The sequence below is a fragment of the Cervus elaphus genome, chromosome 33 (genome assembly GCF_910594005.1).
Source record: "Cervus elaphus chromosome 33, mCerEla1.1, whole genome shotgun sequence".
Taxonomy (NCBI): Eukaryota; Metazoa; Chordata; class Mammalia; order Artiodactyla; family Cervidae; genus Cervus; species Cervus elaphus.
This window is the reverse complement of record NC_057847.1, coordinates 28,683,756-28,696,406: the sequence shown is the minus strand read 5'-3', so window position 1 is coordinate 28,696,406 and position 12,651 is coordinate 28,683,756. Positions and strand designations below refer to the sequence as shown.

Genomic DNA, 12,651 nt, shown 5'->3' with positions numbered 1-12,651 from the left:
TGCATTCCAGACTCTTTTGTTGATTATACGAGGGCTACTCCATTTATTCTATGGGATTCTTTGCCCACCGTAGTAGATATAATGGTCATCTGAATTAATTTGCCCATTCCCATCCATTTAGTTCACTGATTCCTGAGATGTCAATGTTTATTCCTACCATCTTCTGCTTGACCACATCTAATTTACCTTGATTCATGGACCTCACGTTCCAGGTTCCTGTGCAGTACTGTTCTTTGCAGCATTGGAAATCACGGTCATCACCAGACACATCCACAACTGAGAGCTGTTTTCACTTTGGCCCAGCCACTTCATTCTTTCTGGGGCCATTAGTAGTTGCCCTCCACTCTTCCCAAGTGGAATATTCGATACCTTCTGACCTGGGGGACTCATCTTTTGCTATCATCTTTTTTGTCTTTTTATACAGTTCATGAGATTCTCGGCAAGTATACTGGGGTGCTTTGCCATTCCCTCCTCCGCTGGATTACATTTTGTCAGGACTCTCCAGTATGACCTGTCCTGTTTTGGGTGGCCCTACGTGGTATGGCTCATAACTTCATTGAGTTATGCAAATCACTTTGCCATGACAAGGCAGTAATCCATGAAGGGTTTTTTTTTTTTTTTTTTAATCATAAATGGGTGTTAAATCTTGTCTAAAGCTTTTTCTGTATCTATTGAGATGATCATGTGGTTCTTATTCTTCAGTTGAATAATAAAACACATTTTTATTTTGTTTTTTTGGCTGAGCAACCATACAACTTGCAGGATTTCAGTTCCCCAACCAGGGACTGAATCCAGGCCATGGCCGTAAAAGTTCAGAATCCTGACTATCCGACACCGGGGAACTGTCCTCTTCACTTTGTTCATGTGGTGTATCACACTGACTGATTTGCAGATACTGAAAAATCCTTGCATCTCTTACTTAATAATGTTGTATGATCCTTTTCATGTATTCTGTATTCAGCTAGCTAGTATTTTATTGAGGATTTTTGTGTCAATGTTCATCAGTGACATTGGGCTGTAATTTTTTTTTGTGGTATCTTTGGTTTTTATGTCAGAGTGATGGTGGCCTCATAGAATGAGTTTGGGAGTGTTCCTTCTGAAATCTCTTGGAAGTTTCAGAAGGATAGGTGTTAAATCTTCACTAAATGTTTGATAGAATTCATGTGTGAAGCCATCTGATCCTGGATTTTTGTTTGTGAAAGTTTTTTTTTTTTTCATTAGTAGTTGTTTATTGATCAATGGTTTGATATTAAGTTATTTTATATCTTCAGAGTTTTGCCCAAATGGAGTCACAAGCATTACAAAGTTTTTCTCTTAAAGAAAGTGTAGTGGGCAAGTTGGGAGGGACCAACCTAGCAGTAGTGGCATTTGAGAATAAGTTAACAAAAAAGTTTAGTATTACCATTTATTGATGACAGACACTAAGTTTTACTTACATTCCATGGGGAGAAAAAAATTCCACCGTAAACAGTGAATCGAACTGGCAAGGCTACTGGGCTTTTCATCTGGACCGTATCATGACCTCGCCGCACACATTTCTGTGCACAGCAACACAACATCAAAAGCAACATAGTTGCAGAGATAAGCATGGGTCCTTTTTTTCAGCCCTACATGGAGATGTAATCAACAGTACAAGCACTCCAGGACAATCAGTCTGCAGTTATACATGTGCTACATGGAGACCGTATCCTGTAGGGTAGTGAGAGCTATGTCAAGAGTCATCTGTATATACACACAATTTGTTTAATAATCTTTAAAGATTAAAGTTCATTTAATTCCTGCTGCATTAACAAAAATAAAAATAGGAAAGGAACCAAGTGATCGTTTTAAGTTTAAAATTCCAAAACTGCCCAATGTATAAAACTGTGGGAGATAGCATCAAAGTTGGACTGTTTCAGCTAAACCAGAAGGCACACAGTTTGCATCACTGAAATGGTCCTGGGTTAGTCCAATGAAATAAAAATGTGTAACCACATACACATGGATATGATCTTTGCTAATTAGATTATTGATTAAGTCAGTCTCAGACAAGTTTCTAAACTGTGCAATGTAACTAGATACAATTGAGAAACTCAAATGAAAATTTATATAGTGTCATTTCAATCAAAAGAAAATAATGAAACTAAGAATATGTATCTCTTTTGGACAAGAGCAGTGGTGTGCACCAGAGCACGCCAAGAAGGTCCGCTCTGGCCGAGGAGGAAGCATTTGATTTTCTCTGGTGCTTTCAGCTCTGGGGCCAGACTAAGGCCTTTCTCTGGCGTGAGTGTCCAGGATTTGTCCTGAAGTGTTTGTGTGAGCCAGTTTGAGAAGGGGTCCTGCTTTCTGTTTCTTCTTTCACACAGCAAGGGAAAAAATAGTAAAACACCCAAAACAAACAAAAACCCCACCAAAACCAAGCACTAGGGTGCCTGGGGGCATGGACCTGCTGGTTTCCCAATGGATCCAGGGGTGTTTGGCAAACCCACTTGGCCCCAGCAGCTGTTGCAGCATGGACAGAAACCACAGCACATGTGAGCAGCTATGCCGACTCCTCAGGGTCCTGCCTTCTTCACCATTGCTTTCTCTAGTCCTTGGGAGGTATCAGAAATTCCAAATTTTCAAAGCAATTTCAGTATTTTCAGTATATATTTGGAGAGTTTTCAATGGTCCATGGCCAAATAAGGTTCAGCACCTCCCACACACAGACACTGGCCCATTTCCTGTTCTTGGCTCTCTGTATTTTGTTGGTCCAACTCAGACAGCAACTTTAAGATGTTCAGTGCAGCCATGTCGTGGCAGAAGTCCACATTCTTTCCGATACCGTGGCTGATCAGAGGTAGCTGAGAGGAACAATTGATAAGAGATACAAATTTGGTCTTATTTTGGGGGAAGTCTTTATATTCGACCTGGAATCCCTGAGCTCTGGAAGGATAGTCCAGCTGCTCAGAGGGTATCGTGAGAGGTACATGGCGTACATGGCCTGAAGAGACCATTCTTTAAAATGGTCTCGGCTGTCAGCTAGGTGCCCTCATTCAACAATTCATGGACTATCGTGAAAGTTACCGTGGGCCTTGGCAGGACTCAGAGCTACCCTGGTGAAACCTTTGGTGTGATGTCCTTGACTGACTCCTACAGCCTGGGCAACCTGGAGCACCGTGGGAAGAATTCCAGCAGGCAGCTGCTGATGACTGAGATAAGGCATCCTAAACTCCTCTTTATTGCTAGTCCCATTTTCATCCCCTGAGGCAGGTTCATAAAAGGTCACTGTTCTCCCATCCCCTGCTTTCTTTGTTGGTGTCCCCCTCTGATTTGAGGGCTGGTTTGGTGGGCTGAGCCTGCGGGACTTTTTGAAACCTGGGATCTCCAGCATGTTCTTGTCTGCACTGCATTTGGCCACCTTCTCATTGGTTCCTGATCCTTCTGTGGCGCGTTTTCCCACCTTCACCTGCATCACAGGCTCCCTGCGGCGTAGGAGGCCACCTCAGTGAGGAGCAGGTACTCTGGCTCCTCCTTGTTTTTTGCCTGCTGGGACTGGGCCAGTCTGCTAATCGGGTTCATCTCCTGGCTGTACTCTGGGTGCTTTGTAGCCTGACTATGGGTTTTGTTTTCTTTTCAATTCTGGGCTTCACTTGCTCAACTGTAGGCAGTGGCAGTAATTTTTTCAGCTCCTCAAGAACAGCTCTAGCAGTGTTTTTCTTTGAAATCCTCTTGCTCTTCCCTTCGCTTTCCCCCACCAACACCCCAACCGACACCCTGGTCACACAGCTCCTCATGTAGGGTGGGCCACTCTCCCGGGCAACCTGCTTTAGACGGAAAGATTCAAAATTCACAGGCAAGTTCTGTTTAAGTGCAATCTCAAACATTTATTTCCAGTTTATTGAGATTTTCTTCCTCTGATTCTCTTCCATTCACCTCCAGCCTCTTGGGGTGTGGGGGTGGGGTTCATTCTGCAGGATCCTCAAAACTTTTGCAACAGTATCATGCTTCGTAGCCTGTCTTCGTAGGTTGCTTTAGGTGTAAGGTTAGGTTGGTTGTTTGAAGTTTTTGTTGTTTCCTGAAGTAGGATTACAGGCACCGGCCTGGCCGTACCTGCCTCCTCCAAGGCCACTCTGCCTCTCCCCTCCTGGCATCCCTTCCTCCTCTGTCCTGCCCCTTCTGATTGTTTCCATCACCCATGACCACTGGCTGGTAGATGAGCTCAGGGCAGCAACCACTTCCTTCTAACATGGCACATGAGAAAGCCTCAATGTCTTGTGAATGAATTATCTCATTTCAGCAAAATTCAATCTGAGCATGAGCTTGTAGCAATAGAAGTTTATGGTAATCTGTAAGCTTCCATCTTAGAACTGCTTTTGCTGTATCCCATAGATTTTAGATTGTTATATTTTCATTTGTCTCAAGGCATTTTTTAAATTCCCTCTTTGATTTCTTCAGTGATCTCTTGATTGTTCAGTACCATATTGTTTGGCCTCCACATGTTTGTGTTTCTTTTTTTTTTTTTCTTTTATAGTTTTTTCCTGTAGTTGATGTCTAATCTCATAGCACTGTGGTTGGAGAAGTTGGTTATTATGGTTTCAATTTTCTTAAATATACCCAGGTTAAGACCCTGATGCTGGGAGGGATTGGGGGCAGGAGGAGAAGGGGACGACAGAGGATAAGATGGTTGGATGGCATCACCGACTTGATGGGCATGAGTTTGAGTGAACTCCGGGAGTTTGTGATGGACAGGGAGGCCTGGCATGCTGCGATTCATGAGGTCACAAAGAGTCGGACATGACTGAGCGACTGAACTGACTGACTAACTTTGTGGCCCAGCCTGTGATCTGCCCTGGAGAATGTTCCATGTGCACTTGAGAAGAATGTATATTCTGCCACTTTCAGATGGAATGTTTTGTAAATATCAATTAAGTCCATGATGTTTTTTGTGTCATTTAAGGCCTGTGTTTCCTTACTGGTTTTCTGTCTGGATGATCTGTCCATTGATGTTAGTGGGGTGTTACAGTTCACCATTATTATTGTTACTGTTGATTTCTCCTCTTGTGGCTGTCAGCATTTGCCTTATATATTGAGATGCTCCTATGTCGGGTGCAAATTCAATAACAATTGTTACATCTTCTTAGATTGATTCCTTGATCATTATGTAATATCCTTTATCTCTTTCAACAGTCTCATTTTAACATGTTTTGTCTGATATGAGTATTCCTACTCCAGCTTTCTTTTGATTTCCATTTGCATGGAATATCTTTTTCCATCTCTTCACTTTCAGTCTATATGTGTCCCTAGATCTGAAGTGAGTCTCTTATAGACAACATATATTCGGGTCTTGTTTTTGTATCCATTCAGTCAGTCTGGGTCTTTTGGTTGGAACATTTAGTCCATTTACATTTAAGGTAATTATCAACATGTCTGTCCTTATTGTTTTCTTGTTTGGATTTATTTTTGTAGGTCTTTTTCCTTCCCTTCCTCTTTTGTTTTCTTCTCTTGTGATATCATGACTATCTTTAGTGTTGTGTTTGGATTGCTTTTTCTTTTTTGTGTGTGTACCTATTACAGATTTTTGGTTTACATGAGGTTTTAATATAGCAGTCTATGTATATACAGGTTTAAGTGGCTGGTCTCTTATTTCAAATGCATATCCAATATCCAGCATTTGTTCTCTCCTCTCCTCACAGTTGCTGGTTTTGATATAGTGTTTGTGTATGTGGATGATTTCCTAGCTCTATTGTATCTTTTTATCTTTACTGGTGAGCTTTCCCATTAGTAATTTTCTTTGTTTCTAGTTGTGTTCTTTTCCATCAGAGAAATTCCTTTAGCATTTATTGTAAAGCTGGTTTGATAGTGCTAAAATATCTTTAACTTACTTTTTTGTGTAACTTTTCATCTCTATGCTGAATCTGAATGAAACCTTACTGGGTAGCTTGTTTTTGGTTGGTTTCTTTCCTTCATCACTTTAAATATATTATGCCACTCTCTTCTGGCCTGCAGCATTTCTGCTGAAAAAATGAGCTGAAAAACTTATGGGAATTCCTTTGTATGTTGTTTGTTTCTTTTCCTTTGTTGCATTTTATCTTTAATTTTTGTTAATTTGATTGTTTGTCTTAGTGTGTTCCTCCTTGGGCTTATCCTGCATGGGACTCTGCAATTCCTGGACTTGAGTGTCTCCTTTCTCATGTTATGGATGTTTTTGGCTATTACCTCTTCAAATAATTTCTCAGGCCCTTTCTCTCTCTCTTTTCCTCCTGGGGCCCCTATAATGTGAATGTCTGTGCATTTAATGTTCCAGAGGTCTCTTAGGCTGTCCTCACTTCTTTTTTCTTAATTCTGTTCCCCAGCAGTGATTTCCATCAGTTTATCTTTCAGATCACTTATTCATTCATCTGTCTCAATTATTCTGCTATCAATTCATTAGAGTGTATTTTTCAGGTCAGTTATTATATGGTTTAGCTCTGTTTGTTTTTTAAGGTTCTGGCTCTTCATTAAATATTTCTTGTATCCTCTCAGTCTGTGCCCCCATTCTTTTTCCAAAATTTTGGATTACCTTTACTGTCATTACTCTAAATTCTTTTTCAGATAGAGTGCCTGTCTCCACTTCATTTAGTTGTTGCTCTGGGATTTTATCTTGTTCCTTCATCTGAAGCTTATTTCTCTGCTGTCTCATTTTGTCTAATTATCTGTATTTGTGGTCTTCATTCCTCAGGCTGCAGGATTGTAATTCTTCTTGGTTCTGGTGTCTCCTCCCTAGTGTGTGAGATTGGTCTTGTGCAGACTTCCTGGTGGGAGGGGCTGGTGCCTGCCCACTGGTGGGTAAAGCTGGATCTTAACCCTCTGGTAGGCAGAGCCATGTCAAAGGGTGTCCTTATAGGTGGTTTTTGGCTCAGGGCAACTTCAGGTAGCCTGGTGGTAGCTGGTGGGTGGGGCTGTGTTCCTATTCTGTTTGGCCTGAGGTGTGTCCTCGCACTGGAGCCTGCAGGCTGTTGGGTGGGGCTAGGTCTCGGTTCTGAGAGAGCTTATGCTGATGGATATTCCCTGAGGCAACCACCAGTGTCTTTGCCTCTACAGTGATCTACAGCTAACCCTCACCTCCCCAGGAGACCCTCCAAGACCCGCAGGTATGTCTGGCTCCATCTATCAAATGACTACTTTGCTCTGAGACCTAGTACACATGAAAACTTGCGTGCACCTCCAAGAGTGGAGTCTCTGTTGCCTCTAGTCTTCTGGAGCTCCTGTGCTCAAGCCGACTGGTCTTCAAAGCAAAATGCTTTGGAGGCTTCTCCTCCTCCTGATGTCAGACCCCCAGGCTGGGGAGCCTGATGAGGGAGTTAGAACTCTCATTCTTGTGGGAGATCCTCTACAATATAATTATTTTTTCCAGTTTGTGGGTTGCCCACCTGGCAGATACGTTATTTGGTTATATCACAACAGTGGTCCTCCTACCATCTTGTTGTGGCTTCTTCTTTGTCTTTGTGTGTAGAATAACTTTTTTTTTTTAGGATTAAAGTCTGTTTTTGTTGATGATTGTTCGGCAGTTTTGTAAAAGGTGTTTTGTAAAAGGAGGTGAGCTCAAATCCTTCTACTCCACCATCTTGTCTCCAGCTCCTGAATCACTGCACAAACAATTCTGGAAATCAACAATGCTAGTCTCCTAAGCCCATCTAGAAATACCTTCAATCATAAGATTTTTATTCATTTGGTTAATACTGTATATTATATTGCATGCAGATGATTTATTTCTTGCATTCCTGGAATAAATCCCACTTAGTCAAGGTGTATGATTATTTAATGAGTTGTTGAACTAGGTTGGCTAATATTTTGTTGAGGATTTTCATATTTTATGTACATTAGGGATATTTGCTTGTAATTATCTTTTGTGTCATCATCTGGTTTTGTCGTTGGGGTACGGTTAGCCTTGTAAAATAAATTTGAAAATATTCTCTCCTGTTTTTTTTTTTGAGAGAGTTTGAGAAAGATTGGTATCATTTAAATATTCAGTAGAATTCACCAGTGACGTCATCTGTTCCTTTCGTTAGGTTTTTGATACTGATTCAGTCTTCTTACTAGTAATTGGTGTGTTCAGATTTTCTATTCCTTCGATTCAATCTTGGCTAGTTTTATGTTACTAGGAATTTATCCTTTTCTCTAGGTTGTCAAATTTTTTGGTGTATAATTGTTTGTAGCAGTCTCTTATGATCCTTTGTATTTCTGTGGATCTGTTAAAAATAATTTTAACACCTATTTTTTCACTTCTGATTTTGAGTCCTCTTTTTTGTTGGTTAGTCTAGCCAAAAGTTTGTCAATCTTATCAATTTAAAGAACCGGCTCTTAGTTTCATGTTTTTTTAAGTCTGTTTTATTTCTGATGATTTCATCATTTCCTATCTTCTCCTAACTTCGGTTTTTTTCTTTTTCTTCTTGAAGGTGTAAAGTTGTGATCTGAAATTTTGAGGTCCTTGAGGTGTGAAGTTATGATTTGAAATTTTTGTTTATTGAGGTAGGCATTTATCACCATGAGCCCCTCTTAGAACAGCTTTTGAGGCATCTCTTTTAAGTTTTGCTGTGTTGCATTTTTTTTATTTGTCTCAAGGTATCTTTAAAACTTATTTTGACTCATTTTTGTTTTTCAGTAGTATCTTGTTTAATCTTCACATATTTGTGGATTTTTCAGTTTTCTTCTTATAATTGATTTCTAGTTTAAAGCTATTGTGGTTGGAAAAGATGCTTGTTACAATTTCAGTCTTACATTTATTAAGACTTGTTTTGTGGCCTAACACGATCTATCCTGGAGAATGTTGGATGTACAACTTGAAGAATGTGTATTTTGTTGTTTTGGATGGAATGTTCTATATACAGTTGACCTTTGAACAGCATGGGTTTGACTTGTGTGGGGGCTCTTATACATAGACTTTTTTTTCAACAGATACATGAAATTATATGTGTAGAACATTATGCGCAAGATGTACTGAAGTGGATAGCCTATCTTTACATAGACATAAGGTGAGTGATATTTAATATGAAACCAATGTGTTAGTTTTCTCACTGCTTTATAACTTTGCATTCAAAGAATTATATTACTATATAGTCTACCTCTCTTGCAGAGTAGGAAATAGCAACCCACTCTAGTATTCTTGCCTAGAGACTCCCATGGTCAGAGGAGCCTGGTGGGAGTCGCAGAGTCAGACACGGTTGAAGCGCCTTAGCATGCATGCATGCGTTGGAGAAGGAAATGCCAACCCACTCCAGTATTCTTGCCTGGAGAATCCCAGGGACAGAGGAGCCTGGTGGGCTGCCGTCTGTCGGGTCATAGAGTCAGACACGACTGAAGTGACTTAGCAGCAGCAGCGGCTACCTCCCTTGTAACTGGAGAAATTGCAAAACAGCCTATCACTGTAGGTAAATTTTTTTTAATGTGTAACAGTGTTTCCAATACTATGTTATATGACTACTAGTTTGTACCATAAAATTTCCATAATGATTCATTCTTAGTGTATAGGCTGGTTAAGTCTTTCTGTGGATTATAGGAGGCTACCATAAAGCAATATTACTGCTTCATTACTGATACATGAATTATTATACCTGTAAATAAATGTTTTCTTCATTTTTAATGTCTACTGTTAATACATGTAATATCTACAGTATTATACAAAACACAAAAGACAGTATTGATGTAGGTACTGACAGATGATTTGTCTTTTAAACTTATGGTGTTGACAAATACAGTAGTAAATGTATATATTTTCTTATTTTCTTAACATTTCTATAGCTTTATTTTAGGAATACAGTATATAATATATATAACATACAAAATGTCTTTATCGATTGTTTTATTATCAGCATCAATACAAGGCTATTAGTAGTTTTGGAGGAGTCAGAAGTTTTACATGAATTTGACCGCAATGCCGGGGGGGGGGGGGGGGGGGGGGGGGCGCCGGCTGCTGCCCTGGCCAGTGTTTTTCAGGTCTGTTAAGTTCATCTGGTCTAACATGTCATTTAAGGCTGATGTTTCCTTATTTTCTGTCTAGATGATTTACCCATTCATAAAGGTGGATATTAAAATTCCCTACTGTTATTGTATTACTGTTTCTCACTTTAGGTCTGTTAATATTTGATTTATATATTTAGGTGCTTCTATGTTGGGTATATAAATATTTACATACATTGTATCTTATTGGGTTGATCCTTTTATTATTACATAGTAACACCCTTGTCTGTCTTACCACAGCCTTTGTCTTCAAGGTCTGTTTTGTCTGATACACCTATCAGCTTCTGTTTCCATTTGCATGAGTATCTATTTTCATCCCTTCACTTTGAGATGTGTGTCCTTACATCTGAAGTCTCTTGTAGGCAGCATATATTTAGCCACTCTGCATCTTTTGATTGGAGAGCTTAGTCCATTTACATTAAAAGTAATTGATAGGTATGTAATTATTGCTATTTTTTCTTTCTATTTGGTAGTTCTTCTCTTCATGATTTTTATATAGTGGTATGCTTAGATTTATCTTTTGTATATCTACTCTAGATTTTTGCTTTGTGGTTACCATAAGGAATAAAGGTTGTTTGTTTTTTTTTTTAACTAATAACTGCATATGAATCTATTCTGTATCTCTGGGGAAAGAAGCCCATAGGGATTAGATTCTAAAACATTCCTACTGAAGTTTAAATTGTCAAAAAGTAACAGTAAAAAAATTTTTTTACATCAGTCCAGCAACCACCAATGATTTTATTTAATATTCAGGGTGGCTCGAACAGAAACAGTCTTGAGATCCAACTAGCATTTCTAAAGTGAAGAAAACAAGAGTTCTGAAACAAACCAATTAAGCCTCCAACCCACAATAGTCATGCACCTAGGATGTGCAAGTCATTGGATTTGCAAACTTCTAAAATAGCTGCATGTGCTGAAATGAAGGGAATCATTTATGGAGCCTATCTTGTCACTGCTGACACTCAGTGCTCATACTAAGCAGTTATGCACAGACTTATAGGTTAACATACAGAAACAACTCCATATTGATAAATGGCTGCTGCTTAGTCCCCTGAGCTCCTCACCCCAATTGTTCTTATCCCTTCCTCAGGGTGTCCTACAATTACTCTTGATCCTCTCAGTTCTGCACTATGGCCAGCATTTGATCTGACCGGTCAAAGGTCATGCCATGTTAGCTGGTGGAACTTACTGCAAGGTGGTCCTTTTAGAATACACACTTCACAGATGTAGAAGGTAAGCCGAGAGAGGCTGTCAGTGACTCCTCTAAGGGCACTCAGTTATTAAGGAACAAAGACAAATGCAAAGTCAGGTCAGACTTAAAAACCCAGGCTTTCCCCACTCTTCACTCTTCTGAATACCTCCTTCAAAGGAGGTTATGAATTTGGTCATCAGCAGACCAAAGGTATAAAGAGATGAAATAGGATCAATATGAATGACATGTATCAGCCATACTCATTCTTTAGATCAGGTAGTTTTAGAATCTTAAGTCTGCCATAGTTTTAGAATCTAAGTTTGTCATATCCTAGAAATAAATCATTATCTCATATAAAAAGTATTTAAACCAAATATACCATATATTAAGAACAGGACAGTGCTGGTCATGCACATCTACTCTTTAGCTTAGGTATCTGGCTATGGGAACAGCCTAAGTTCTTCAGATGAAAATGGATCATGTAGCAGGCTTTTAAGAAATTCAAGAGTCACTTGCAGTCAGGATTACTCACTTGTGATCACGGCACTGGAGCAGCATTCATGGGTAATTTCATTAGATTTGTAAGACTTTCTCAAGTTTTTTACTTAATAATCAGTTTTTCCAGATTTCTTCTGAGACCAACTGGTACCACTGCAGGGAGAGGAAGCAGAATCTACCTTCTACCTTCATGAAAGTTGGCTGAGGATGAGAAAGGTGAACTGATCCCTATACGTTAACCTGATCAGTTATTAATAAATTTAAAACGCAATGAAAAACAAGTGTGAGAATAGGAAAAGGCTTGTGACCCACTCTCTACCTTGCCTAGGACGAGTCTGGACAAAAAGCCCTCTCTCAAGTGACTCTCAGCCATCTGGGCACAGCTCAGACAGCATTCCTGATCTAACAACTGAAGAACTCTTTATACTGCTCTTTCATGGTTATAGTCATATTTGTATCTGTTCATTTTTGTTATTTTGAACAATCATGATTTAACACACTAATGTGTTCTAACAAAGAAGCAAGGTGTTAGCATAGTAAGAACTTTGCTTTAGAACTCCAGGAGCTGTGCTTTAGTTCTGATGTCATTTACTAGTTACTGTGTTCTTACCAAGTTATTTCTTTTCTCCAAATGTTTCTCCTCTGTAAAACTGGTATAATAGCACCTATTCTACCTCAGATGACTTGTATTATCAAGGAAAACCCTGGGATGTATGGTAGAATTTCCTCTGATGAAATAGCCTAAATGGGTAGAGTGTGATCCTTTTGGTAACTACAGTTGAGACAAAGTTACTGTTTGTTGCTATTGTTGTTATACTCCACCACCTTCCCTTTTCAGGTAATCTAATCATTTAAAACAAGTAAAAAATACTATAGAACTTGTTTCTTAAGGGGAAAATAGGATTTCACAGGAAGCCAAGTGGACTACATATGTAGGATAAAAGCAACAGAATAACCTTTGAGTCTTTAAATGAGAATAATAGCTTTATACACATGGTATTACA

At 39.4% G+C, this 12,651-nt stretch overlaps 1 pseudogene; it reads right to left on the bottom strand.

Moving 5' to 3' along the window:
* Window positions 1-2,667: 2,667 nt before the first annotated feature.
* LOC122688504 lies at window positions 2,668-4,151 on the bottom strand (annotated as a pseudogene).
* Between the last annotated feature and the right edge of the window lie 8,500 nt (window positions 4,152-12,651).